Source organism: Rhineura floridana, chromosome 1 (genome assembly GCF_030035675.1).
Source record: "Rhineura floridana isolate rRhiFlo1 chromosome 1, rRhiFlo1.hap2, whole genome shotgun sequence".
Classification (NCBI taxonomy): Eukaryota; Metazoa; Chordata; class Lepidosauria; order Squamata; family Rhineuridae; genus Rhineura; species Rhineura floridana.
Genome location: NC_084480.1, coordinates 106,646,902 through 106,673,075, shown reverse-complemented (window position 1 = coordinate 106,673,075; position 26,174 = coordinate 106,646,902). Strand labels below are relative to the sequence as shown.

The 26,174-nt window shown below is 42.3% G+C and overlaps 1 protein-coding gene across 3 annotated transcripts in view; it reads left to right on the top strand.

Moving 5' to 3' along the window:
- The first annotated feature begins 6,493 nt into the window (after window positions 1–6,493).
- The window catches only part of TJP2 (tight junction protein 2), an 86,577-nt gene continuing 66,896 nt past the window's right edge, over window positions 6,494–26,174 (top strand). Inside the window, exon 1 of one of the 3 annotated variants that reach the window (XM_061628596.1) lies at window positions 6,494–6,728. The gene's annotated coding sequence lies outside the window, so the exon portion shown is untranslated. Of the gene's footprint in view, window positions 6,729–7,601; window positions 7,689–25,123; window positions 25,236–26,174 lie in introns of those variants that run through there. The other 2 variants (XM_061628587.1, XM_061628568.1) reach the window with 2 other exon arrangements.

Sequence of the window (26,174 nt, the reverse complement as noted above, 5' to 3'; positions counted from 1 at the left end):
CCCTATGCAAGCAACAGAGTGACTACATGGAGATCAGAGATGGATGCGAGTGCAATCCTGATCCCCTACTCCGTGCGATCATTCTTAATATGGGCAACATATCAGGAATAACAGACACCTAAACAAAGTGTTCCTCCTTTAGGATGCACACCTTAACGTGGTGAGGGGGTTTGAGAGTGTTGAAGAAGCTGAGAGCAATGCCATCAGGAGTCTAGACCAAGAGGCTAGACTCCTAGCAGGGGCACACAAGGCGGAATGGTCAAAGCTGAGACACCAGACTAAGATGCATCCAAACTCAGAGGAAGGCAATGGTAAACCACCTCTGAATACCTCTTACCACGAAAACCCTATGAACAGAGTATCCAAAATGCAACACGAGATAGTGCTGAAAGATGAGACCCCCAGGTCAGAAGGCACTCACCAAGCTACTGGGGAAGAACAAAGGACAAGTACGAGTAGCACTGTGACTAATGATGCAGCTGGGTCAAAGCCTAAAGGAAGCCCAAAGGCTGATGCGCACAGATGCGAAAGGAGAGCCTGGAGTTGTACGACGCACACAGTAGGAACATGGAATGTGAGAAGCATGAACCAGGGAAAGTTAGAAATTGTCAAGCAACAAATGGAACGTATCAACATCACAATACTTGGGGTGAGTGAATTAAAATGGACGGGAATGGGACATTTTCAATCAGGCCACTACAAAATATTTTATGCAGGAAATGAGAAATCAAGAAGAAACAGGGTTGCTTTACTATTATTATTATTATTAAGTTTATTTATATACCGCATTTTCCACAAATAATGTGCTCAAAGTGGTTCACACAAATAATCCAATACAATAACACAGCACATAATAAAGAGTATAATCACTAAATGAAGAAAATATATCTATATACAGTACATCAAAACCTAATGAGCATAAAGCTCAACAATAACACCAAAGCAAAAATATTTAAAAACTAACCCCCAAGCTGATACAAAAGATCTCCCCCATCCTCCAACCCCTAACCCCCACAGCCCAACCCAAAGGCCAGAAAGTCCTCCGAGAGAAGTTCCGTTTGAAGGCTGGAGGGTGGGGCAAGGCAGATGGAAACAGCCTCTCCTGACCGAGTCTCTCTCCCCTCATAGTTCTTCTCCTGAAGGCAGCTCCCTTTTTAAGGCTGGAGGGTGTAATGAGAAGTGATGTAGCAAAAGCAATTAGGAGCTACAACGCAAGGTCTGAGCGAATGATATCAATGAGATTAATCGGGAAACCTATTAACATAACCATCATCCAAGTCTATGCTCCAACGGCAAACGCAGAAGAAAAATTATTGGAGAGATTTTATGCAGAAGTACAGGAGAAAATTGATCACACACCAAAACAAGATGTGCTGATAATCGTGGGGGACTGGAATGCAAAAGTAGGGAACAGAGAAGAACTAGCAATTGTGGGGAAATGGGGCTTAGGAGATAGAAATGAAGCAGGAGAAAGACTTATTGAATTCTGTGAAGCCAATAATTTGTTTCTTGCAAACACATTTCTTGAGCAACCGGATAGACTATACATGTGGACATCACCAGATGGTCAATATAGGAATCAAATTGATTATATAATTGGAAACAGAAGATGGAGAAGTTCCATATTTTCTGAAGAAACAAGACCAGGAGCAGACTGAGATACAGATCATGAACCGGTTGTAGCGAAAATCAGAGTAAAGCTAAAGAAGAACAACAAAGCAATCATAATGCCAAAATACAATTTAAATAACATCCCAGAAGAATATAAATAAGGAACAGATTTGAGGCTTTAAACTTAGCTGACAGAGAACCAGAAGAACTATGGACTGGAGGCATTATCAGGGGAAAATGCAAAAAGAGAGTTAAAAAGAGAGGAAACCTCTATGGATGACTGAAGAAACTCTTAAAATGGTTAAAGAGAGAAGGAAAGCAAAAGAAAGAGGAAATAGAAACACCGTCAGAACTCTAAATGCAACAATACAGAGACTAGTGTGTAGGGACAAAGAGAACTATTACAATAGTTATTGTATAGAAATAGAAGAGGACAACAAAAAGGAAAGAACAAGAGCCCTATTCCAAAAGATTAGAGAAATTAAAGGGAAATTTAAACCACGAGTAGGGATGTTGAATAATCAACGGGAACACACTGATTGACCAAGATGAAATAAAAGGAAGATGGAAGCAATACACTGAAGAACTCTATAAAAGAGATGCCAGGATGACAGATTCATTCATGGAGGAACCATATGAGGAAGAATTAGAAAATTTAGAATGCAAGGTAAAAGCTGCACTTAAAATTATTGGAAGAAACAAATCACCAGGAACAGTTGGCATGCCAATAGAGTTGCTACAAGATACTGAGACTGAATCTGTCCAAATTTTGACTAAAATCTGTCAAGAAATATGGAAAACTAAACAATGGCCCACAGCCTGGAAGCATTCAATATATATCCCAATTCCAAAGAAAGGGGATCCCAGGAAATGCAGTAATTATGAAACTATTGCTTTAATATCCCATGCAAGTAAAGTAATGCTCAAGATTCTACAACAAAGGCTCTTACCATATATGGAGCGAGAAATGCGAGACATCCAAGCTGGATTTAGAAACGGAAGAGGCACCAGAGATCATATCACAAACATACATTGTATAATGGAACGTACTAAAGAATTTCAGAAGAAAATCACCCTGTGCTTTCTAGATTACAGCAAAGCCTTTGACTGTGTAGATCATGAAAAACTATGGAATGCTTTAAAAAGAATGGGGGTGCCACAGCATCTGATTGTCCTATTGCGCAACCTATACTCTGGACAAGAAGCTACTGGAAAGACAGAATATGGAGAAACTGATTGGTTCCCAATTGGAAAGGGTGTGAGACAGAGGTGTATTTTATCACTCTATTTATTTAATCTGTACGCAGAACATATCATACGGAAAGCGGGATTGGACCAAGACGAAGGAGGTGTGAAAACTGGAGGGAGAAATATCAATAATTTAAGATATGCAGACAATACCATACTACTAGCAGAAACCAGTAATGATTTGAAATGAATGCTGATGAAAGTTAAAGAGGAAAGCACAAAAGCAGGACTACAGAAATGACAAGAAGACTAAAGTAATGACAAAAGAAGATTTATGTAACTTTAAAGTTGACAGTGAGGACATTGAACTTGTCAAGGATTATCAATATCTTGGCACAGTCATTAACCAAAATGGAAGGAATTGGTTAAGAAGCAGAAAGCAGAGAGTAGGAATAAACGGACAGTTCTCCCAATGGAGGGCTGTAGAAAGTGGAGTCCCTCAAGGATCGGTATTGGGACCTGTACTTTTCAACTTGTTCATTAATGACCTAGAATTAGGAGTGAGCAGTGAAGTGGCCAAGTTTGCTGACGACACTAAATTGTTCAGGGTTGTTAAAAGAAAAAGGGATTGCGAAGAGCTCCAAAAAGATCTCTCCAAACTGAGTGAATGGGCAGAAAAATGGCAAATGCAATTCAATATAAACAAGTGTAAAATTATGCATATTGGAGCAAAAAATCTTAATTTCACATATACGCTCATGGGGTCTGAACTGGCGGTGACCGACCAGGAGAGAGACCTCGGGGTTGTGGTGGACAGCACGATGAAAATGTCGACCCAGTGTGCGGCAGCTGTGAAAAAGGCAAATTCCATGCTAGCAATAATTAGGAAAGGTATTGAAAATAAAACAGCCGATATCATAATGCCGTTGTATAAATCTATGGTGCGGCCGCATTTGGAATACTGTGTACAGTTTTGGTCGCCTCATCTCAGAAAGGATATTATAGAGTTGGAGAAGGTTCAGAAGAGGGCAACCAGAATGATCAGCGACTCCCTTACGAGGAAAGGTTGCAGCATTTGGGGCTTTTTAGTTTAGAGAAAAGGCGGGTCAGAGGAGACATGATAGAAGTGTATAAAATTATGCATGGCATTGAGAAAGTGGATAGAGAAAAGTTCTTCTCCCTCTCTCATAATACTAGAACTCGTGGACATTCAAAGAAGCTGAATGTTGGAAGATTCAGGACAGACAAAAGGAAGTACTTCTTTACTCAGCGCATAGTTAAACTATGGAATTTGCTCCCACAAGATGCAGTAATGGCCACCAGCTTGGATGGCTTTAAAAGAAGATTAGACAAATTCATGGAGGACAGGGCTATCAATGGCTACTAGCCATGATGGCTGTGCTCTGCCACCCTAGTCAGAGGCAGCATGCTTCTGAAAACCAGTTGCCGGAAGCCTCAGGAGGAGAGAGTGTTCTTGCACTCGGGTCCTGCTTGCGGGCTTCCCCCAGGCACCTGGTTGGCCACTGTGAGAACAGGATGCTGGACTAGATGGGCCACTGGCCTGATCCAGCAGGCTCTTCTTATGTTCTTATGTTCTTAAATCAGAAGAAGGCTAGGACTGGGGAGGGCAGCTATGAGAGAACTAGAAAAGGTCCTCAAATGTAAAGATGTATCACTGAACACCAAAATCAGGGTCATTAAATCATGGTATTCCCGATCTCTATGTATGGATGTGAAAGTTGGACAGTGAAAAAAGTGGATAAGAGAAAAATCAACTCATTTGAAATGTGGTGTTGGAGGAGAGCTTTGCACATAACATGGATTGCAAAAAAGACAAATAATTGGGTGTTAGAACAAATTAAACCAGAACTGTCACTAGAAGCTAAAATGATGAAACTGAGGTTATCATACTTTGGACACATCATGAGAAGACATGATTCACTAGAAAAGACAACAATGCTGGGGGAAACAGAAGGGAGTAGAAAAAGAGATGGATTGATTCCATAAAGGAAGCCACAGACCTGAACTTACAAGATCTGAACAGGGTGGTTCATGACAGATGCTCTTGGAGGTCGCTGATTCATAGGGTTGCCATAAGTCGTAATCGACCTGAAGGCACATAACAACAACAAGACAAAGTGTTGCAAAGGATCGTCAAAGGTCACCAAGTGGTCTCAGGCTGCTGCTCTAACCCATTTGTGGGTCTGAAAAAGGGGGGTGAGATGTCCGCCAGGCTTAGAGAGCTCTTTTCACTTTGCCCATTGTCTTCAGCTATGGTAGCAGCTATGCCTGTCAAAGACAAAGCTGTCACCGCCATGATGGAAGAAGACTGGTGCCGCTAGTCCCCAGCAGTCCAGTTTCACTCCACTGAAATGGCTTGCCTGGAGTGACCCCAGCCAAGGTTTGCTGCTTTCCCCACCCTCTGTAGAAGCAAATCAACCTGAAATTTAGATCCCATCAAACTGTGCCTTAGGACTCTTGTAGAGTTTCTAGGCTCAGACTTGTGAAGGGCCTCACAGAATGACTTAGCAGCCTAAATTTATCCAGGCCTGTCGTTAGACTAGTAACGAGGGTCAATTAATTGGGCAGGGTGTGTCTATAACTTTTCTGTTTGTTTCCATCGCATGCATCGATTATACACAGAGGATTCATAGCACTGGTTTTCCAAGACCTAGCCCCCGCCCATCCCAGTTGACAAAATGAGCACCAACTGTGGAGGGTCCTCGTGTCAAACAACCTCACAATATATATAAAAAAGAACCCTTTAAGATTCAGCGAAGGAGGGAGCCTGCTCACGAAGCGTTTGCACGAAAAGCTATTTGCCCTCTGAACTGGGGTGGGAAGAAATGAGTGTCCAAAGACACACAGTGGAGGAAATCGACTTTCTAGGTGGACTTGGCCAAATCCGTTCCCAATATAGTTTCGGGTAGTTCGTCAACACCGTGACTTGTACAGAAGCTGAACAATAGATACTGCCGGGTGACGAACCCCGTCTGTGTCCGCGAGCGGCTTCTCGTCCTCGTCGCGATTGTACCAAGCCTTTGAACCGGTATTTCCTGTTCCACTCGCCAATCAGTCACGGGGGTGGGGAGAGCGAGCGAAGGGCGGGATTTGACTGCCTGCTTGTTGCTACTAGCTGGTGCCTAATGCTGACTGCGCCTCCTTGGGAGAGGGGGCCGGGAGTAGTTGGCCAGACTGGGGTTCGTTTTGAGCTCCATTTCGCCCCAAAGGCACGATTCAAAGTGTTGGATCAGAGTCTCTGCGTGGAGACGGGAGGAAGGCGAGCAAGCAAAAACTTAAACAGATTGTTAAATTAACACACCCGTTGGCCCCCTCGCCCGACCGGAGCAGATCGAGGCACACGGACACGCCCCGTTCCCGGTAGCAGTCCCTCCTACGGCCTTGGCGTCTTCTGCGCCCCCTTTGGAAAGTGTCTGGCCTCTGCTAGATCCGCGTTCCTGAATGCCTGCGCGGTACAAGGACGAAGCAGGTGCCTCTTGGGCGCCGGTCCTTGTTTTGCTTTCTTTGGCTTGTTCGAAATTGCTCCATCCTTTTCTTTCTGCCGCCCCCCTCCCCACCACCACACAAAAAAAGAGGAATATAGCTGCTATCACCTGCTTGCTGCAACCTGATAGCAGCGCTCGGAATAAAACACCTCCTCCAACTTTTTTTGATCCCTTCCCCCTACCGAAACAGGAAATAGCCTGACTCAGAAAAGAAAAAAATACACGGCAGTAACACACCCTTCCCCAAGATATCCCAGGCTGCTTCCTGATCTGAGAATCGGGAGGACATGCAGAGGTGGTAAAAGAGGCTCGGTCGTTGTTGCCCGGATCTGTACTATATCTGTGGGTGGTACTGTTGCACCTTTCTATTTTCATCCTCCAACCGCCGGGCAATTTGTCAACCCGGATTATTTCCCACTCCAGGTAACTCTTTAATTTTACCTGCTGGGAGCGTGGGTGTATGTTCGTGTGTTTACTTCCCTCTTCACCTACCTTTTTATTGCTTTCTGTTATGCCCTGCTCTCCTGACTGATACGTATTCTGAGACAACAGAAACAGTGGTAGTTGTATGTGTGTTTACGAGACGGTGATTTGGGGAGATCGTGTTCAAGTAATCGACTCTTCTCCCCCCCCTTCCGTCGAGGGGACGTTAGGTCTCGATCTCCAGCATGTAAGCACTGATAAATTCAGAAAAGGATGAGAAACAGAATTCCTTAATTGTGTTCCGAAGTACAGTTATAAATTCCTACTTCTGAATTGATTCGCAGTGGGATATTTTGTCTGCTGTTTAGACCTGGAGTCCAGATTTGGGGCTGGGGGCGTGGGACAATAAATTGGACGTGCTTCTGGGGGGGATTCTAATCTGGATCTAAACATCTGGTCCCATAACTTCATAATGGGGCTGCCCAGAGCTAATCTTGGAAGGGACTTAAATCTGATTACGGATTATGCAATTTACACCCATCTGTGCCTTCCTGGCCCCTTTCCCTCCCAAGTGTTTGACTTGTATTATCCGCAGTTCGTACTGGTGTTTTTAAAGCCTCCGTTGGTTGCGGCTGAAGCTGTAGTAGCGGCTTCCCAAGGGAAGGGGGCGCTCTCCCCTCTTTCTGTAATGATTCTCACCTAGGTAGGGAGAGAGTACCGGTAGTTTGATTTACAGATGAAGGTTTCTTTAACAGGATTAAGGACCTATATGTTTCTATTTCCATGTTACGCACTTTCAGGAAGGCTGATGATACTCTGTAGCCGGGAAAGATAGCATTTTGGTGAATCACAATTTGTTTTTGTTTTGTTTCAAAAGGGATTCATGGGAGTTTATGCCAGCCTTTGAAGATTCTGTGCTGGTAAAAAACAAACAAACTTTGAACTCCAGCCATACCTTAGGTAACAGATCCATAAGGAGACAGTCTGCTGTAAATCATGTTTCAAAAGCTATGAACCTGAGAGATATCTTTTCCTGTATTTATTATGGGTTGGGGGGAGAGGAAGCTTCAGAATGTCTTACAAGCAATTTTATTGAAAGCTGATAACCTTAACATTGTTTTCTTGGACGTCTTTTCCAATTGCTTCTTGAAATAGACAAACATTTAAGCTGTGATTCTAACCTCACTTACCTGGGAGTAAGCTCCATAAAGTTTTATAGAATTTATTTCAGAGTAGGCATGGTTAGGAGTGCATTGTTAAGCACTAATGTTGGCCACTAAGACTGCACAAAATGTAGCACAAGAAAAGTCACTGAAACAAAAGGTCTAATTTCCAGGATTTTGCTCCAATAGATGTTATTAAGGGTCTTTTTTGTGCTCAGAAAAATCCCAGTATGAGTAGGAGTGTGCTTTTTTTCAGGTGACAGTTTTTCAGGTAACATTATGTTATCCTTTTTGGGTACCATTAATTAACAAAACTGCTGTTTGTTTTGAGGCTTTTGGGGTCACCAGTGTAGCACCCATGGATACATATGCATCCACAGAGGCCTTTCCTGGCGTCTATAGTCTTTGGCTGCAAATAGGCTTAAAAAAAGTTTTTTATTGGAATCAATAGAAGGCTTTTTTCAAGCCTAATTGTGGCATGGGGGAGGGCAGCTGATCAGTGAAGGGGTAATCCTTCCCTCCACAGCTATGACTCCAGCCTAAAATGCCTCCCTCACCACCATAAACTACAATAGAAGACTTTTTTGAAGCTGCATTGTAATGGAGAAGGGATGATTTCAGGGATCCCTCACTGGATCATCACCTTATAATGGTGAGTGGTCTTGTGTGTTCCAATGAATCCTATGAGCGATGCCGTTGGGAGTCATGTACTCCCAGTGGGGTCACCCATGGCGGTAAGGTCAAGGGAGAGGAACTAGACAAAGAACAATCCAAAAATGTCCTCAACGGCAGAACAGGCGGAGGATAACAATGTGTATGTTACAACGGCTGTGAAGGCAAAGGAAGGCTGCAGCAGATAAAAGACTTCCAATCGTCGTGATATCCATGCCATTGGATCAAAGCCTTTTTCTATCAAGATTGTGTGTTGATCATGGTGCACCGATCTCCCCACATAAAACAAATTAACGTACAGGCATCTTCCAACCAAACCAAACCAAAAGTCCCATGGCGATCGGCAAATGGTGAAGGGGGCAGGACTGTGAAATCTGGAAGCCCCTAGTCATGGACCGGGACATGGGCAGTGGATACAGACTCGGTCATCCTGGCTCAAGGACCGAGGTGGTTGAGTAATTCGGCAGCTATATCCACGACTGAGGAGTCCTATTCAGGATCCACTCGCTCACCCCATATGGGGAGGGGGTTAGAAAAGGTGCCCTAAACATAGTCTGCCTCATCTCTCTCCCTGACTGGATTTTGACGTCCAGTGGGGTCACTACTTAGTGGTCGCAAAAGACAACTGAACTTTGGAACATGGAATATATAGACATTGCTGGACAGTACAGTGAACGTCCTGAACACAGGACTGCCATCATCGTGAGGGAGTTGAGACATTTTAATATTGACATAGCAGCACTCCAAGAAACTCGAAGAGCAGGAGGAGGACAACTGAAGGAAGCGAAAGGAGGTTATACCTTCTTCTGGAAAGGACTACCTGAACAAGAACAACAAATACATGGAGTAGGCTTTGCTATTAAAAATAATCTTGTGAAGCTCTTGTCAAAAGTTCCTATTGGCATTAATGAACAACTCTCAACTCTCCGGTTAAAACTTGCCAAAAACCAGCAGGAAACTATTCTAAGTGCTTATGCACCAACATTAGATGCTGATGAAGACATCAAGGAATTTTTTTATAACCAGCTGGACATCATCTTATCAGACATACCTAAGTAGGATAAAATTATCCTCTTGGGCGATTTCAGTGCAAGAATTGGGTGTGATTTCGATTTATGGCCAGAAACCATTGGGAAAGAAGGAGTTGGCAATAGCAACCTGAATGGAATTCTACTTCTGACTAAATGTGCAGAGCATAATCTTGTTATTACAAACACACTATTTCACCATAAAAATAAATTTAAAACATGGAAGCACCCTCGGTCAAAACGTTGGCATCTCTTGGATTACTTAATTGTCCGTGCCAGAGATCGTCATGATGTACTCCTCACTAGGGCCATGACGAGTGCTGATGACTGCTGGACAGATCACTGATTAATTTGATCCACTATGGCCATTAATATTGTTCCTCAATGTAGGCTCCAAGGAAGAAACTAAGGCGTAAAATGAACATCCATGCCCTTCAAGATCCTATTAAGAGAGTCTGCTTTCAAACAACTCTCAAGAAACATCTACCAACGGAACTCCCTGAAAATATCGAGGAACACTGGATTAAACTGAAGACATCCATTACTGCAGCATGGGAACAAACTATTGGATACCAAACTAAGAAACATCAGGATTTGTTTGATGAGAATGATAGTGAGATTGAACATATCAATGACAAGAAAAGAAAGCCAGATGTGGCAGAAAGACATTAACTATGCTGCTAAGAAAAAAATCTATGCCAGTGCAAAGGCTGAGGAAGAAGAACTAGAGAACTTAAGAACGCCTTAAAGAAAGCATAAAGAAAGCTGAAGAAATCCAGCACTTTGCAGATGTTCACAATGGACGGGGCTTTTTTAATGCCACAAAGGCTATCTATGGACCAACCAATTATGGTACAAATCCCTTACGTTCAATGGATGGTACCAAACTTCGTAAGGACAAAGAGTCTAGTGCACTGCGCTGGAAAGAGCATTACCACGACCTCCTTAATCATAACTCTATTGTGGCTGGTGAGGTCTTCTTGCACATTCTACAACAACAAACTAGAAACGAGCTTGCAGTATCCCCTAATTTGGATGAAGTCAGTAAAGCCATCAATCAAATGAAGAACAACAAAGCTAGTGGACCTGATGGGATTCCTGCTGAAGTCTTTAAAGTAGGCGGGCCTGAATTTACACAACAACTTCATAAGCTCATTGAAAAAATCTGGATGAGGGAGGAGATCCCGGAAGACTTTAGGGATTCCATAAAGAACAGATTGTGGGAACTATGGAGGTATCTCCCTTCTTGCTACCGCAGGTAAAATCCTTGCAAGGATCCACGCAAATCGCCTCCTACCAATCTCAGAGGGTGTCCTCTCTGAATCTCAAAATGGTTTCCGCCCTTCCAGGGGGACAGTGGACATGATCTTCACTGCACGACAGCTTCAAGAAAAATGCCGGGAGCAGAATCGACCTTTATATATAGCATTTATTGATCTGACTAAGGCCTTTGGTACTGTGAATCGAACCGCTCTCTGGACCATCCTTCTGAAAACTGGATGTCACGGGGTGTGGTCATCAGGAGTTTTGGAGTGCGTTGTCACCAGTATGCTGATGACACGCAACTCTATTTCTCCTTTTCATCTTCTTCAGGTGAGGCTGTTAATGTGCTGAACCGCTGCCTGGCCACGATAATGGACTGGATGAGAGCTAATAAACTGAGGCTCAATCCTGACAAGACTGAGACACTGTTGGTGAGTGCCTTCTCTGACCAGATGGTGGATGTTCAACCTTTTCTAGATGGGGTTACACTCCCCCTGAAGGAACAGGTTCGTAGCTTGGGGGTTCTTTTCGATCCATTCCTGTCTCTCGAGGCGCAGGTGGCCTCGGTGGCACGGAATGCGTTCTACCACCTTCGGTTGGTAGCCCAGCTACGTCCCTATCTGGAAAGTGACGACCTTGCCTCAGTTGTCCATGCTCTGGTAACCTCTAGATTGGATTACTGCAATGCGCTCTATGTGGGGCTGCCTTTGAAGACAGTTCGGAAACTACAGCTAGTGCAAAACGCAGCTGCTAGACTGCTGACGAGGACTAGGCGGTCCGCACATATAACACCTGCTCTGGCTCGTTTGCACTGGCTACCTATCCGTTTCCGGGCTAAATTCAAAGTGCTAGTTTTGACTTATAAAGCCTTACACGGCGCGGGACCACAGTACCTGGCGGAACGTCTCTCCCGATATGAACCTACCCGTTCACTACGTTCAACATCTAAGGCCCTCCTCCGAGTTCTGACTCACAGAGAGGCTCGGAGGGTCGTAACAAGATCTAGGGCCTTTTCAGTGGCTGCCCCCGAATTATGGAACAGTCTCTCCGATGAGGTCCGCCTGGCGCCTACACTTCTATCTTTTCGGCGCCAGGTGAAAACCTTTTTATTCTCCTAGGCATTTTAATCTATCTTTTAAGCTTTTAACGTATATTAGGTTGTTTATTGTTTTAATATTTATGCTCTACTGTTTTTGTGATTTTATTGTATTTTATCCTATGTTGTGCACCGCCCTGAGAGCCTTCGGGCTGTGGGCAGTATATAAATCGAATAAAATAAAATAAAATAAAAATAATATTTTACAACTCCTTCATGACAACATGACAGTGACAATCTTGGATAACAATGGCTTTCAGAGTGATCCATTCAGATTCAGATCAGGCGTAAAACATGGATGTGTCATTGCTCCTACTTTATTTGCTATCTTCATTGCTATGATTCTACTCCTTATTGAGGGGAAACTTCTTACTGGTGTAGAAATCATATATCAAACAGATGGAAAGCTTTTTAATCTCAGTAGGCTGAAAGCAAAAAGTAAGATAATGTCAACCTCTGTCATAGAACTTCAATATGCTGATGATAATGTAGTCTGCACATTCAGAGAAAGATCTTCAAACTATCCTAAATGTCTTTGCAGAAGCATATGAAAAGCTTAGGCTCTCACTTAATATTAAAAAAACCAAAGTGCTTCATCAACAGGTGCGAACTAGTCCCTCTGTAGCACCATCAATCCAGCTTAATGGTGTGACACCATCTTCCAAAGCAACTACTTTACTCCCAACTTAAGGATGGACAGCAAAAGAGGTTTAAATATGTTCCCAAAGCGAATCTAAAAAAATGTAACGTAAGCATCGAGAACTGGGAAGTCTTGGCCTGTGAATGTCTCAAATGGAGGTCGGCTATTATCAAAGGTGCTGTGGACTTTGAAGAAGCACAAATACAGGGCAAACGGGACAAACGAGGTAAGCGGAAGGCATGTCAAACAAATCCTCATCGTGACCATCTGGATACCTATGTCCTCACTGGGAGGCTGTGTGAATCCAGAATTGGCCTCCGCAGTCATTTACGGACCCACTGTTAGAGACCTTATCTTGGAAGACAATCTTACTCTGCCGTGAGTGATCGCCAATGATGATGATTTCAGGGGAGGGGTCTGGCATATGTCTATATCAGGCATAGAGTTTAATTTATTAAGTTTTAAACAAAAACCTCTAAACATTTTACATAAAACTATATAAAAATTATTTAAAAACAATAATGAAATCAAACATTAAAAACAAGTTGACATACAAATTATCAAAATATAAATAAAACCAGCAGTTTTAAAACAAATACACATTTTAAAAATTACATGCCTCGGTAGGCTTGCTTAAACAAAAAAGTATTTAGCAGGCACCACAAAAAACACAGTGAAGGCACCTGCCTAATCTTGCAAGGAATCAATCCTTCAGTGTATAGCACCAACTCTTTCCATTAATATTAGGTAGGTGCCTTCACTGTGTTTTTTGTGGTGCACAAGCATTATGTTAGAAGAGACCTCAAATGTCATCTAGTCCAACCCCCTTCAATGGCTGAAATCCAGTAAATCCAGCCTCTGCTTGAGCACCTCCACCAAAAAAAAGAGTCCATCACCTTTAGATGTAGCTGTTCATTTAAAATCTCCTTTCTCAGAGTTTGAAAGCATTGGTTCAAGTCCAGTCATCTGGAACATCAGAAAACAAGTTTGTGTCAATGCATGTCTTTTTTCTTTTCTTTTTTCTTTTGCTAAAAGCAGCTGTGGGTTGTATGTGTTTGATAAGGCTTAGCACTGCAGCATGGATGGAAGGTGGTTCAACCCTTTCCCCATAAATGCTGATTCCCAAATTCAAATCCCCCACCCCACCCCCAAGAGCAACTATTAAGTAAAGAATGGTGGTGGGGAAACATATAGGCACATTCAGGGTAGGAATTTAGATCGTGATCATTTTATTGATTGATTGATTGATTGATTACATTTGTATACCGCCCCATAACCGAAGCTCTCTGGGTGGTTTACAACAATTAAAAACATTAAAAACAAATATACAAATTTAAAAACACATTTTTAAAAGGCAATTTAAAAACACATGCTAAAATGCCTGGGATAAGAGGAAAGTCTTGACCTGGCGCCAAAAAGATAACAGTGTTGGCACCAGGCACACCTCGTCAGGGAGATCATTCCATAATTTGGGGGCCACCACTGAGAAGGCCCTCTCCCTTGTTGCCAGACTCCCAGATTCCCTCAGAGTAGGCACCCGGAGGAGGACCTTGGATGTTGAGCGTAGTGTACGGGTGGCTTTGTGTCGGGAGAGGCATTCCATCAGGTATTGTGGTCCTAAGCCATGTAAGGCTTTATAGGTTAAAACCAGCACCTTGAATCGAGCTTGGAAACATACAGGCAGCCAATGCAAGCGGGCCAGAATTGGTTTTATATGTTCGAAGGGTCTGGTCCCTGTTACCAATCTGGCTGCTGCATTTTGCACAAGCTGCAGTTTCTGAACCATCTTCAAAGGCAGCTCCACGTAGAGTGTATTGCAATAATCTAACTTGGAGGTTACCAGAGCATGGACAGCTGAAGCCAGGTTATCCAGATAGGGGCATAGCTGGGCCACCAACCGGAGTTGGTAGAAGGCACTTTGTGCCACCGAGGCTACCTGAGCCTCAAGTGACAGAGATGATTCTAGGAGAACCCCCAAGCTATGAACCTGCTCCTTCAGGAGGAGTGCAACCCCATCCAGGACAGGTTGGACATCCACCATCCAGTCAGAAGAACCACCCACTAGCAGCATCTCCATCTTGTCTGGATTGAGCCTCAGTTTATTAGCCCTCATCCAGTCCATTGTCTCAGCCAGTCATGGGGGGAAAGGGCTAAACTCCCCCATGCAGCAACCCATTGTCGCAGTCATGGCATGGGGAAAAGGGTTAAACTCCCTCCCCATGCAGCAACCCAGATCCAGAATGAACCCCTCCCTGCAGCTGCTTTTAGCAGCAACAAGAAAAATTCATGCATGTCCAATGTCGTGTCTTGGTTGGCCCTGAAGCTACTCTGAGAAATCTGGTTCAAATTCTTTCATAGCCCTGGGACAAGGAATTATTTTCACTCTGAGGGCTGTCTTTTCTTTTGGGTAACATTCCAGGAGCCACATGCCAGTGGTGGATGGACCTGGAGGCAAAAGTGGAAGGAGCAACAAAAATAACCCTCTAGGCAAGCAGGGGGCATGATCAGAGTTCAAGGGTACATTCTAGGCAGGAAAAAACACTTCAAGAGGGTCTGAAGTAGGGCTGGTGAGGGGAGCGGCTATGGAGAGAATGTGTAGAGTCCTGAGGGCCAATACAGAGGCTTGAAGAGTGGCATTTGGCCCCTGGAACAGAGGTTTCCTACCCATGTGCTAGGTTCTTTGTTATCCAGTTTCTAGACTCCAGCTTCTACTCTATTGCTAATCCACCTTAGAGGGTTGATGTGATGGTGGCACCTAGCAAGGTCTGTGCCTTTGGAAGTTGCCACCTGTGTCCTCCTGTGCAAGAGCTCAGGTTAACTGCACTAAGTAGGCACATGCCTTGCATGTGCATAGTTCTATTAAAAAAAACCACATAAAAATAGCATTTCATCAGTAGGGTTTCTGGTAGCAGAGGGCTTTAAGGCATAATCTATAAATGTGTCTCTTCAGGTGAGTAGGGGAAGAGAAGGTGAATCCCACAACACATAATAAAAACTCAGAAATTTCTGTCTGTATTAGAATCAAGTATTGGGTTTTTCTTAAGTGGTGTTTTCAGTTTTATAACAACCTTGAAAAATAGGGTAGGGCTGGTGCCTCTTACTTGACTACAAAGCTACAAAAAAAGGATAGTCAACCCAATTAAAATTATACCAAAGCTGTAACTCAGTCAAACCCCTCAGATACAGTGTATATGCAGAAACAATGGACAAGTCAACGTTCAAGGCCTTTTCTACTTTTACTTTTTTCCTTACTCTGGATCTTGCATCATTTCAGAACTGGCAGGAAGCTTCAAGATTTGTTGAGAGCGTGTAAATGTAGCCAGTCTGACATTCCTACCCTACATATTGGATACCTGCATACAGCCTTTGCATGTAATTCCTGAATGCACTGAACTTTCTTGAACTTTGAGCTTGTCTGAATAAGTAAATGGAGGAAAAGGATCCTGATGGGAGATTTTGTAAAGGCTTCCTTTTCTAATTCTTAAGGGAGGGAGGGAGAGTGGGAGTTAAAAATTCAGTGTGGCAAAGTCAACTGTTGAGTTTTTCATAAAAGGGAACAGTTACATCATTTACCATAATTCACCTTGTTGTGTTTGGGTTTTTTGGTTTTGTTCAGCTAGCATACTTTATCTACTCTGGATATATATTTCTGTCTTCTAAGCATTGCAATTGGAAGAGTCTTGTCTTTCAGTACATCCTTGATAGTTCTTTTCCAAGGGCTTTGAAAAGTAACTCCCGTGGAATTGTTGTTGGGATTATAATAAATAATACAAACTTTAGGCTAGAAATAACCAAATAACTTCTTTTCAGACAGTAATGGCAAAAATCTAATTCAAGATACCCACTTACCTGGGAGTAAGCCCCATTTAACACAAAATGACTTACTTCCAATTATGCAGTATAGGATTAACTGTGAAGAAGTGAGAAGTTCACATGAATTTTTCCAGGGATTTACCATAAATTCCATTTACTTCAGTGGGTGTACTCTCTGAGTATTATTTAGTCTGAAATCATCCATTGTTTTGTTATGTTAACTTAACACAAGTAAAAGATTAAATACAGATGCTGTGCCACACTAGTGGGATCTGAGTCTGTTGTCCAGCATGTGGTGGGAAGGACAAGTAAGGCTGAGGTCGCTCCGGTGCCTTGCTACATGTAGAAAGTACTGCATGGAGCCATGTATAATCTGGGTTGAAACCCAAATTATTTCAGTGGCATTTAACTTCCAAATGATTGTTCTTGGGATGTGATGGCAAAGGTTCTTAAAGGGCTCTGTTGTATTTGTCAGTGACCTGCTGTGGTCATTGTTTCCTTTGTTTGCAAAGTGAATGCTGTGAAATACCTTTTCTGTGAAGTTTTTGTTGTAGTTTATAATTCCACAAGATTTTAAGCAAAATTCCTTTTAATTCTATTTAAAGTCCATTTGGGAGCAATCTGATCAGAGGACTCAAATTAACATTTGTAATCGCTTAACAGAGCAGCTGAGGACAAACTTTAAATGCAAACACTGTTTTATCTTCCTTTTGTTAGCAGGGGGTTTAGATATACTGCATGTTGCTTTTGGATTGTAATTTGAGGGAATTATACAGGCTAATAAATAAATAGATTCATAAACCCAAGGATACCTGTGATGCTAGGTATTGTGGTAGTTATTGGACTGTGGGAGGGAAAGGCAGACACTTAGAAATGGTGGGGTGGAAGGTCAGAGCAGTGTTGGGAAAACCTGTAGCTCTCCAGACTACAACTCCCATCATTCCTGACTATTGTCCATGCTGGATGTGGCTGATGGGAGCTGCATTCCAACAACATCTGGAGGGCCACAGGTACTCTATCCTTGTGCTAGAGCAGCCTTTCCCAACCAGTGTGCCTCCAGATGTTGTTGGACCACAACTCCCATCAGCCTCAGCCAGCATTGCCAATGGGAGGCTGATGGGAGTTGTGGTCCAACAACATCTGGAGGCACACTGGTTGGGAAAGGCTGTGCTAGAGCCTCAGACTCAGAATAAGGAGACCTGTTTCAATTTGGCCATGAACCTCACTGGGTGATCTTATGCCACACTTCACAGCGTTTTTCTGAGGATAAAACAGAAGAGGACTTTCCCAACCTTTGGGTCCCCAGATGTTGCTGGACTAATGATCCCATTATTCCTGACCATTGGCCATGCTGGCTGTAGCTGATGGGAGTTGTAGTCTAGCAACATCTGGGGACCCAACGCTGGGAAAGGCTGATCTGTGCCATACTGAGCTCCTTTATTTTTTTACTTGTTTTGTAATAATATGTTTTTAAATATTTTTTGTTTTAATATATTTTAAATCTCTTTTTAAGATGTTTTAGAGTGTTTTTAGTGTTTTGTTTGCCACCCTGGGCTTCTTCTGGGAGGAAGGGTGGGATATAAATTTAATAAATAAATAACAACAAATGAAATTGTTTTCAGTTGCTTCTCAGTCCTGCCAATAAGGCAGGAGATCTGAATTGTGTACAAGTATTTTTACTACTTTTTTTTTTTAACTCTTAGACCTTTTTCTGAATTTTTTCCTGATCTTTTCCAAAGGTATTTAAAAGTTCTGTTTGTGTATGTGTGGTGCACTTTCAAAGCTGTTCTTTCTACTCGGCACGTTTGCACTTGCACAGATTAGTTACGCCTTGATTAAATCATGATGATATGCATCTAGGTATGCCTGTGTGGTTCTTCTTTGTTTCAGCAGCTTCTCCTTGAACCCAAGAACTGTCACATTTTGTTTTGTCTGAAAAAGTTTTGCTGATCACTTTAAACAACTTTAGCAACACCCTTGACAGTGTCAGTACAAAATTGTTGTTGGTACATAAAGCCTTTTTTCTGTCTCATGGTACCGTGAATTAAGGCAATGTGACAGATGTTACCCAGCATCCTAAAGCCCACCATAATGATTAGGAAAGACTTCACACATTCCTAACGAGGTTTTCGAACTGAAGATGGGAGCTCTAAAACCAGTGTTAGTTTTTGTAGCTTCATCCTGAACTCACCTAACTTGCAAACGTCTGCCTTTCTACTGCCATCTGACTTCACCCCTTTTATTCTGTCTTTAAGCACTCTGATTGTATAATGGGTGCTAAGGAAGGGCAGAGCAATCCTAAGTGTGGACAGGGAGGAGCAGAGTGGTGGATCCACTGCTGTATCCCAAGCCCTGCTGGGCCACACTGGCCAAGACAAAAGGTGGGGAGAGGTTCTTTCTTATTTCTTGCTATGCCAACCTGGAGGGTCAAGTTGTGGGATCTGCAGGATTGTGGTTCCAGTGGATCCAAAGTCACTGCTGCCTCACTCCTAACTCGCTCAGGGTTTTCCTCTTGCTACTGGTAGTAGTTTTCTGTTCCACTCCCAGCAGTGCTCCTTCCTGGTGGCAGAGGCTGGTGAAGATGTAATTATGTATCATCCTAACATGGGGGGGGGAACTGCACTCTAAATTACTTTATGTCAAGTGGAAATAATTATCAGAGTGAACTAGTTTGCATATAACGCTAAGCCAAACTATGGCTTAGTGCAAAGGCATGAATATGTGGGCTTGGAGGGAGGAGATTTCAGCTCCAGTCCTGCTGCACTGCTGTGAGCCAAGCTGTGTTTGGCTTTACATGTCATCTGAACCCATGCCCATGATTTGTCTCACTCTAGGCAAACCATGAGCTGTAAATCAAGAACAAATATGGAGTGAGACAAGCCACGAGCATGGGTTCAGATGACATTCCAATCTAAACCATTCCAATCTAAACTTGGCTCATAGAAGCACAACAGCAGCAAGACCAAAGGAGACGCAAAGTGGCCATAATCTCTTATCTGGAGCTCATACATTTGTGCTAAGCCATGGTTTGACAGCATTACATGCAAATTGAGCCAATGGGTTTTCAAGAATACATAAAATGCTAATGCTGCTATTTGAGACTTTAAAGATAGGCTATAATCAACCTTGCAGCAAATCCAATCCTCCTGTGGTTAGCCCACAAAAATTTTTTAGTAGCCTGCCAGTGTGCCTTGGTTAGTCATTTGTGGCACACTGGCCTGAAAGTGGAGGTGAGGGAAAGAACCCAACCTTTCCCCCAGTTGTTAAGTGTGTTCCCTCCTGCTCTAACTGGAGGCAAATCTTCTGTTTCAGTCTTATCTATTTATACATCTGCGTGTGAATGAATATATTTGTTTGGTTAATTCTGTGCAAATCACTTTAGCGTGTAATTTTTCAGCACCTGCTAAGTCTTTGTTTTTTTGTTAAGACATGCAAGTCCCATGTATCACTTCCTCCCCCTCCCCCTGCCTTGCAGACAGGTTTTTAAGAGACTGTCAGTTTGGCTCACAAAAATTGGGGAGGCAGGATGCTTAGTGTTTGGGAATATGTAATGCAATACAAAGGTTAGCAAATAAATCTTCAGCAGTCTTTGACTTGATCTGAGAGAAGAGTCACCTGCTATTCCATTAGTACTTGGAAGATTATAAACTGGGAGATTTAGTTGAGGATTAGTAAATTGGAGACTGTACATTATCAGGCCATGCTTAGAAACAAGATTGTCTCTTGATTCGTTTTCGTTAGTGCTTTATTCAAAGATTGCTAGAATGTTGTAACAATGACATATCAAGGGAATCTGTTGGGCATTCTTTTCTTCCTTCCCTCCCCCCTTTTCCAAAAGTTATTTTTATAATTCTAGCTTGCAGTATGTGCAGCTCTTTTTGAAAAACAGCAATATAATTCAATCAGTTTGCTACGGTCAGATGATTTCCAATGCTGCAGCCGAACACAGGTTGTAACTTCATTCAGCAGTGCATTGAAAGAGGCAGGATGAAGTACAAGAAATACATAACCATTCTTGAAGCTGCAATTGGGATCTCTCCGCTTAACAAGAGAGAACTGCTACCTGTGGTCCAACATGCTAACCTTTGGCAGTATCCGGGGTAAGTTGTTTGTTGGGAAAATGAGTAATTGTAAAAAACACAAATATTTATTCTCAAGCTCTGTGCAAGATAGCTGAATGCATTATTTGCAAATGGTAGAAATGATTAATTTAGGAAGTTGCAAAAGCTGAAGTAGTTCTTAGTGGCATGTACATGATGTTCCTGGCTGGCCTATGGGTTGCTGGGATAAATTGAAAGCATTGTCAGTAATGGCATTTTAAGCCTCTGTGTAAACTTTTGAGACAAGAACTTAGTAGATAAGCAATGCAGACTTGTGTGATGGCACATCAAGTAGGAACATCCAGTGGGAACATAATGGATTATTCCTTGAGTACGTTTCCTACTGCTCATTTTTAAAACACACTTTTAATTATTGTATTGGAAACATAACCAATTTTTGTGCTGTTAAACAAGAGAAACTTAATATTCTTGGTGTTCCTTCTTCCATCTCCCCATCCCAAAAAGCCAGTTCAGTTGTACAACCTCACATTCTTACCGAGAGGGATAAAGTAAGGGAAACTTCAAATATTATGTGCAGTGTATTTTTTTTAACACTTGTCCCTTCACAGCACATAAAACAGGGTCCTACTTTTCCCAATCTTCACTTGCATGCATTTTAAACGGACATGTACACAAATGTGCATGTATTCTATATTTGTCAGTTTAGGAGGTATTGCACTGGTGATGACCTGATAATGTATCATTGTCAACTGGCAAAGGAGTGTGGTCCAGCAGATGGAATATTGATTGTGTACCTGGAAGACTTTAATTCAAATCTCGTAAACTTATTTCAGCATGGCTGCAATGGTCTGACACCCAGGGTGACCAAATGGCTCATTTACTTAGCTTTTTGGGGTTTTCTCCAGAGAGAACCTGAAGCATACAGCACATGTTTTGTCACTTAGGCTGCTTTTCCATCATAGCCCAAATCAACCATGCATATTACTTAAGCGTGTGTACTGACTCATTAAAAAAAAACCTTCATGACACTGTTGAATCAAGAGAAGAAATTAAGCTTTGCTGCCATGCAAACTGACATGCAAGCAACTTGTGTTGTGCTGAGATTCAGAGAACCCCATGTATACAAAGCAGTTCTGTGCATGCAAAGTGTGTGTGTGTGCTGTTGATTTTTGTTCTTGTAGGTGGTAGCTTTTTATGCCTCAAGGAAGACTGCTCCAGAAGGGACTCAACTTGGGGGGAGCTTATGGTAGAGTTTAATGAGCTCCCTCCAGAATGGGGAACTGAAAAGCTCTACATGCATATGGAACACTCTGCATGGTGGTATAGTAATGGTGACCATTACTATCACCATTACTATTAGTGCTTAATGTGCTAGGTACTGTTCAAGTGGTAAAAAAAAATCCTCCCAGGCTACAGTCTATAGTATTGCAATCTGGCCTCTTTTTATGTGGTTTGATTGTTTTTATGGCTCGTATATTAGCTGCAGGTTTCCTGTAAAGGCTCTATGTAACCAGCAAATGTTCAGCTGCTGTTTCAGGCAAAGCATGGATTAACTTGTAGGATAGCTGTTGCTGTGGAAAACAAATCTGAGCTAGTCCATTGCACTAGTTCTACAATCTACAGTACATTGAATTTTATGCTTAATTTGTCCACCAGTAGATGAGTGAGGTTTTGGCATTCCCTTAACAATTATATTTTCTCATGGTATTTTAGGCAGTAAATGATTTTTGAAAGTAGCATAGGGTTTTTTAAGCATTTTGTTTTCAAGCAGAAATCTTTACACATTCCAAACTAAACAGAGATGCTTGCTTTAACTCCTCTACTGAACTATAGGGCCCTGCTTTGCGGCATTCCGCTTTGCAGCCTTCCACCGATACGGTGGTTGTGAATTGCAGAAAGGCCCCGCTCCTATGGTGCTTGTTCCACTTTACGGCGTTTTTCGGGCGTCAGGCACCATTGTAGACAATGCATTCTGCTTTACGGCGGATTTCGCTTTACGGCGGCGGTCCAGAACAGAACCTGCCATATGAGCGGGACCCTACCGTACTTATAGCTTCTGGAATCGTAACTTCACAGATGTATTCAGTTAAATGTTGCCTACCATGGGAACTGTGGGCTGTGTCAGAGACCAAGCCTCCACCCATTATAATTTTTTTTATCCACACACCGAGGATGTAAACATAACATATGAGAAATGTCATTGGCGTACATTGGAGTGCAAAATGTATAGAACTTGGTTTCTTTGATGCAGAATTTCTGGGTTGGAGCATGACTGCACCCTGATGAGTCATACTTTTTAGAAAGTTTGGATTAGAAAGGGATTAATTATGGAAAAGTGAATAAAATATAGTTTGGAGATAAAAGAATATTGAAAGGCTTTTATTTTAATATTGTTATTTTTTTATTTTGTGGCTAACTTGCGAGACAGAAGGAATAATTGGGCAATTGTAGAAATCTCTGAATATTCAATTTTTTCACAGGAATAAAGGTTGAAAGTTCCTTTTTAGCAAGGGACAGCCCACTTTGGTTTTAAAGGTGTGGCAGGAAAGGTTCAGCATCCTCCAGCATGTCATTCAGCACATTGTTCTGAATAAGTGCACTGAGAGATAAATTGTCCTTTGAATGGCACTGTGTGGCATGACTGGATGGGTAATAAAAACAAACCTTGAGAGAGAGGCAAGTAAGCATAGCTGGCAGGCTTAGAATTAATTAAAGGTTTGAATTAAGTGGCATCTGTCTAGGAGCAGCACCTGCTAGGCTTGGGGACTAGGTGACTGAGGGGAATAGGTTAATGGGTTTGGAATTGCCTAGGAGGTCGTTAAATATGACCTACTTGCATGAATATGATTAAATACCTGTAGAGAGTGCTAGGGAACAGAATGTGCAAGACAGCATGGCAGAGCTTGTTCTGAAATGAAGTTAAATTCTAGAACCTGTTTTTAGGGCCCAGATTTATGCCAGTGTATGTGAAAAAATAATAGCTCTTCTGACCATATGCAAGGTGCCTTTAGAAGAGTATTGCCTCTGTCTCCTCTTCATCTTCCAAACATGGTAGTCTCTGTTGACTTGTAAGGCGAGTTCATCAGAGTGCAGAGTCAAGCATTCTTCCCTCAGTGGTCAGTACAGGTAGTCATGGCTAGAAAATGCTTCCAGCAATTGCTTCCAGCTTTGTATTGCCTTATGTGCCTTAACACAACAGATTTGCTGTTGCCAATGCAGACCCAGAACAATATATATTTTTTAAGAAAATGGAACACAGGAGTCTGTTGCTATGAAGACTTTGTACTTGTAGCTCAAAAATTTGGCTGGTTCTAACAAGTCAATGTTCCATACTGATTGTATACTTGAGTTTTAAGGGTGTTTCTCCTATTTGTATTTTTGTGTGTATACATGACAATTTTTATTGTTTTATTTTCTCAGTATGAATGTACAGTGCTCAGAGCTTGGAGGTAATTTGTTACAAGTAACGAATTACTTGTAATTCATTACTTTTTTGAGGCACGAGTGGGTAATTCCTTTACATTTTGATTGTAATAGGACTAGGAGTAATTTTATTACTTTTGTGGAGTAATTGTAATGTTTCCAGCATTGCTTTTGGGCATTACCGGGGGGGGAAGCAGGGCAAGTCTTCTGCTCCTCTGATTTGTGGATGAAAATAATGTGCCTCAAACTGGACTTCTGCGCTGCGTCGCTCTTCCCTTATGCTCTGTGGGTGGGTGGGTAGGAGGCGACGAGGGAGGAAGTGGAGAGTGAGACGGAGTGGAGAAAACAATTGTTTAAAAAAATTGATGGTGGTGGTAAACAATGGAGTGGAGGGAAAAAGGAGCCGGAGGTCAAGAACATGGATAAAGGAGGAGAAGGAGGCAGCAGTAGAATGGAGATAAAGAACTGTGGAGGTGAAAGATGACAACGTGTGTGTGTGTGTGTGTGTGTGTGTGTGTGTGTGTGTGTGTGTGTGAGAGAGAGAGAGAGAGAGAGAGAGAGAGAGAGAGAGAGAGAGAGAATACTGTGTTTGCTTTGGTGAGTGTCCTCTAGTTGGTGGTAGGGCAGGGTCCAGATGGTAGTTAAATGAGAGAGATTATGCTGGCTGGCTGAGTGGGGGGGTTGCACTTGGTTTGACTTTCAAAGATCTGAGTAGTGGCCTCTGCCTCCCTCCCCACCTCCCTTACCAGCAGAGAGACCGCCACTGCTATCTTATGGATAAAAAGAATTATTCTACTACCTCTGTATGTGTGTTTTAGGCTACTTAGATGTGCAGCAACCAAGGCCAGCACCTTGAAGTCATTTTTTAAAGTAACTGAAATGTAATTGTAGCGGTTACTTTTGAGAAAAAGCAATCAGTTACTTTCAAAGCAATTGTAATTGTAACGGTAATTACTACTTTTTTGGGCCATGTAATTGTAACTGTAATTTATTACTTTTTAAAACTAATCTTCCAAGCTCTGACAGTGCTAAGCTTGTTGAGACTCTGTCCAAACAAGTAATGTTTACTATCTCATTTGCTAAGCAGAACTTTTGCTTTACATATGCTACATTCAGTTGAAAAATAACGACCAAGGCTTCAATTTTAAGTATGTCAAGCCTAATGTTAGTTGCATTGGACTTACCTTGTCATTGCATTTTCTTTTCTTTCTTTTTTAATGAACTCAGGAAACAGGCGACAATACCACCATCTTCTTGTGAGTGGGTCTGGGACTAGAGCTGTAACTCAAGCTCAAGACATATTGCAGGAAATAGATTGAGAGTACTGAAACAAGTCCTTCCTCACCAGGTACTTGTTAACAAATCCATAAGGTTTCGGGCAATTGACCGAAACACTTCAAATGTTGTGGCTAACCTTTGACAATTTATTATTCCAGGTGTATTTCCTATCTAGTTACTAGACTTACTGTAGAGCAGGAGAGGGGAACAAAACAACAACCACCCAGCTTTCTTGCTGTGACTGATGCTCTCACCACACTGTTTAGAAGCTCTTGCAGAGTGTATCAGGGCCATCACATTGTAGGTAGCATTGAGATTCTCACTCTGATGGCTCCAACACACACGGTGAGCACTTCCAGTGAGGAGGAGAATTTGTCACCATGGCAAATGCATTGTGTGATTCAGCTTCTTCCCCTTGACATACATTTCTTCTTTTCAAGCAGCAGTTTTGCTATTGGACTAGGTCATGTGCTGATGCTTATACTGCTTTGAAAACATCTGTGTAAAAGGACTTTTCTGTTCTGAAAAGTGTCTGCCTATTTTACTTGTGACCTAAAAAACATCGGATTTGGATGTCATGGGAGCTTGACTCCAAATGACAGGATGGCAAGGGAAGCTTATAAAAGCCAAAGAACTTAAATGTCACTAGCGCTGAATAGCTTTGAAGAAGAAACACAGAACAAAGAAAGCAAAAAAATAACCTTGAAATAGAATTTGGCTCATGGAGTTTGGTTTAAACCAATGCATGTCACTGTCCAGGTTCTGTTAGAGATGTAATGCTGATTCACTTCAAGCATGCTTTGCAAACTGGGAGCCAGCATTGGAAACATAATGTTGCCCCCCTTTTCTTGTTAGCCTTAACCATCTCCACTGAGTTTCACCTCTCCTGATACAAACTATGGTTAATGCCAGCAATAGGCCCTCTAAACCAAGGTTTAAACCGTGATTTCAAATTGTGGTTAATATGGGGACCCTGGAATTAGCTTCTGAGGTTATTCAGATGCAACAC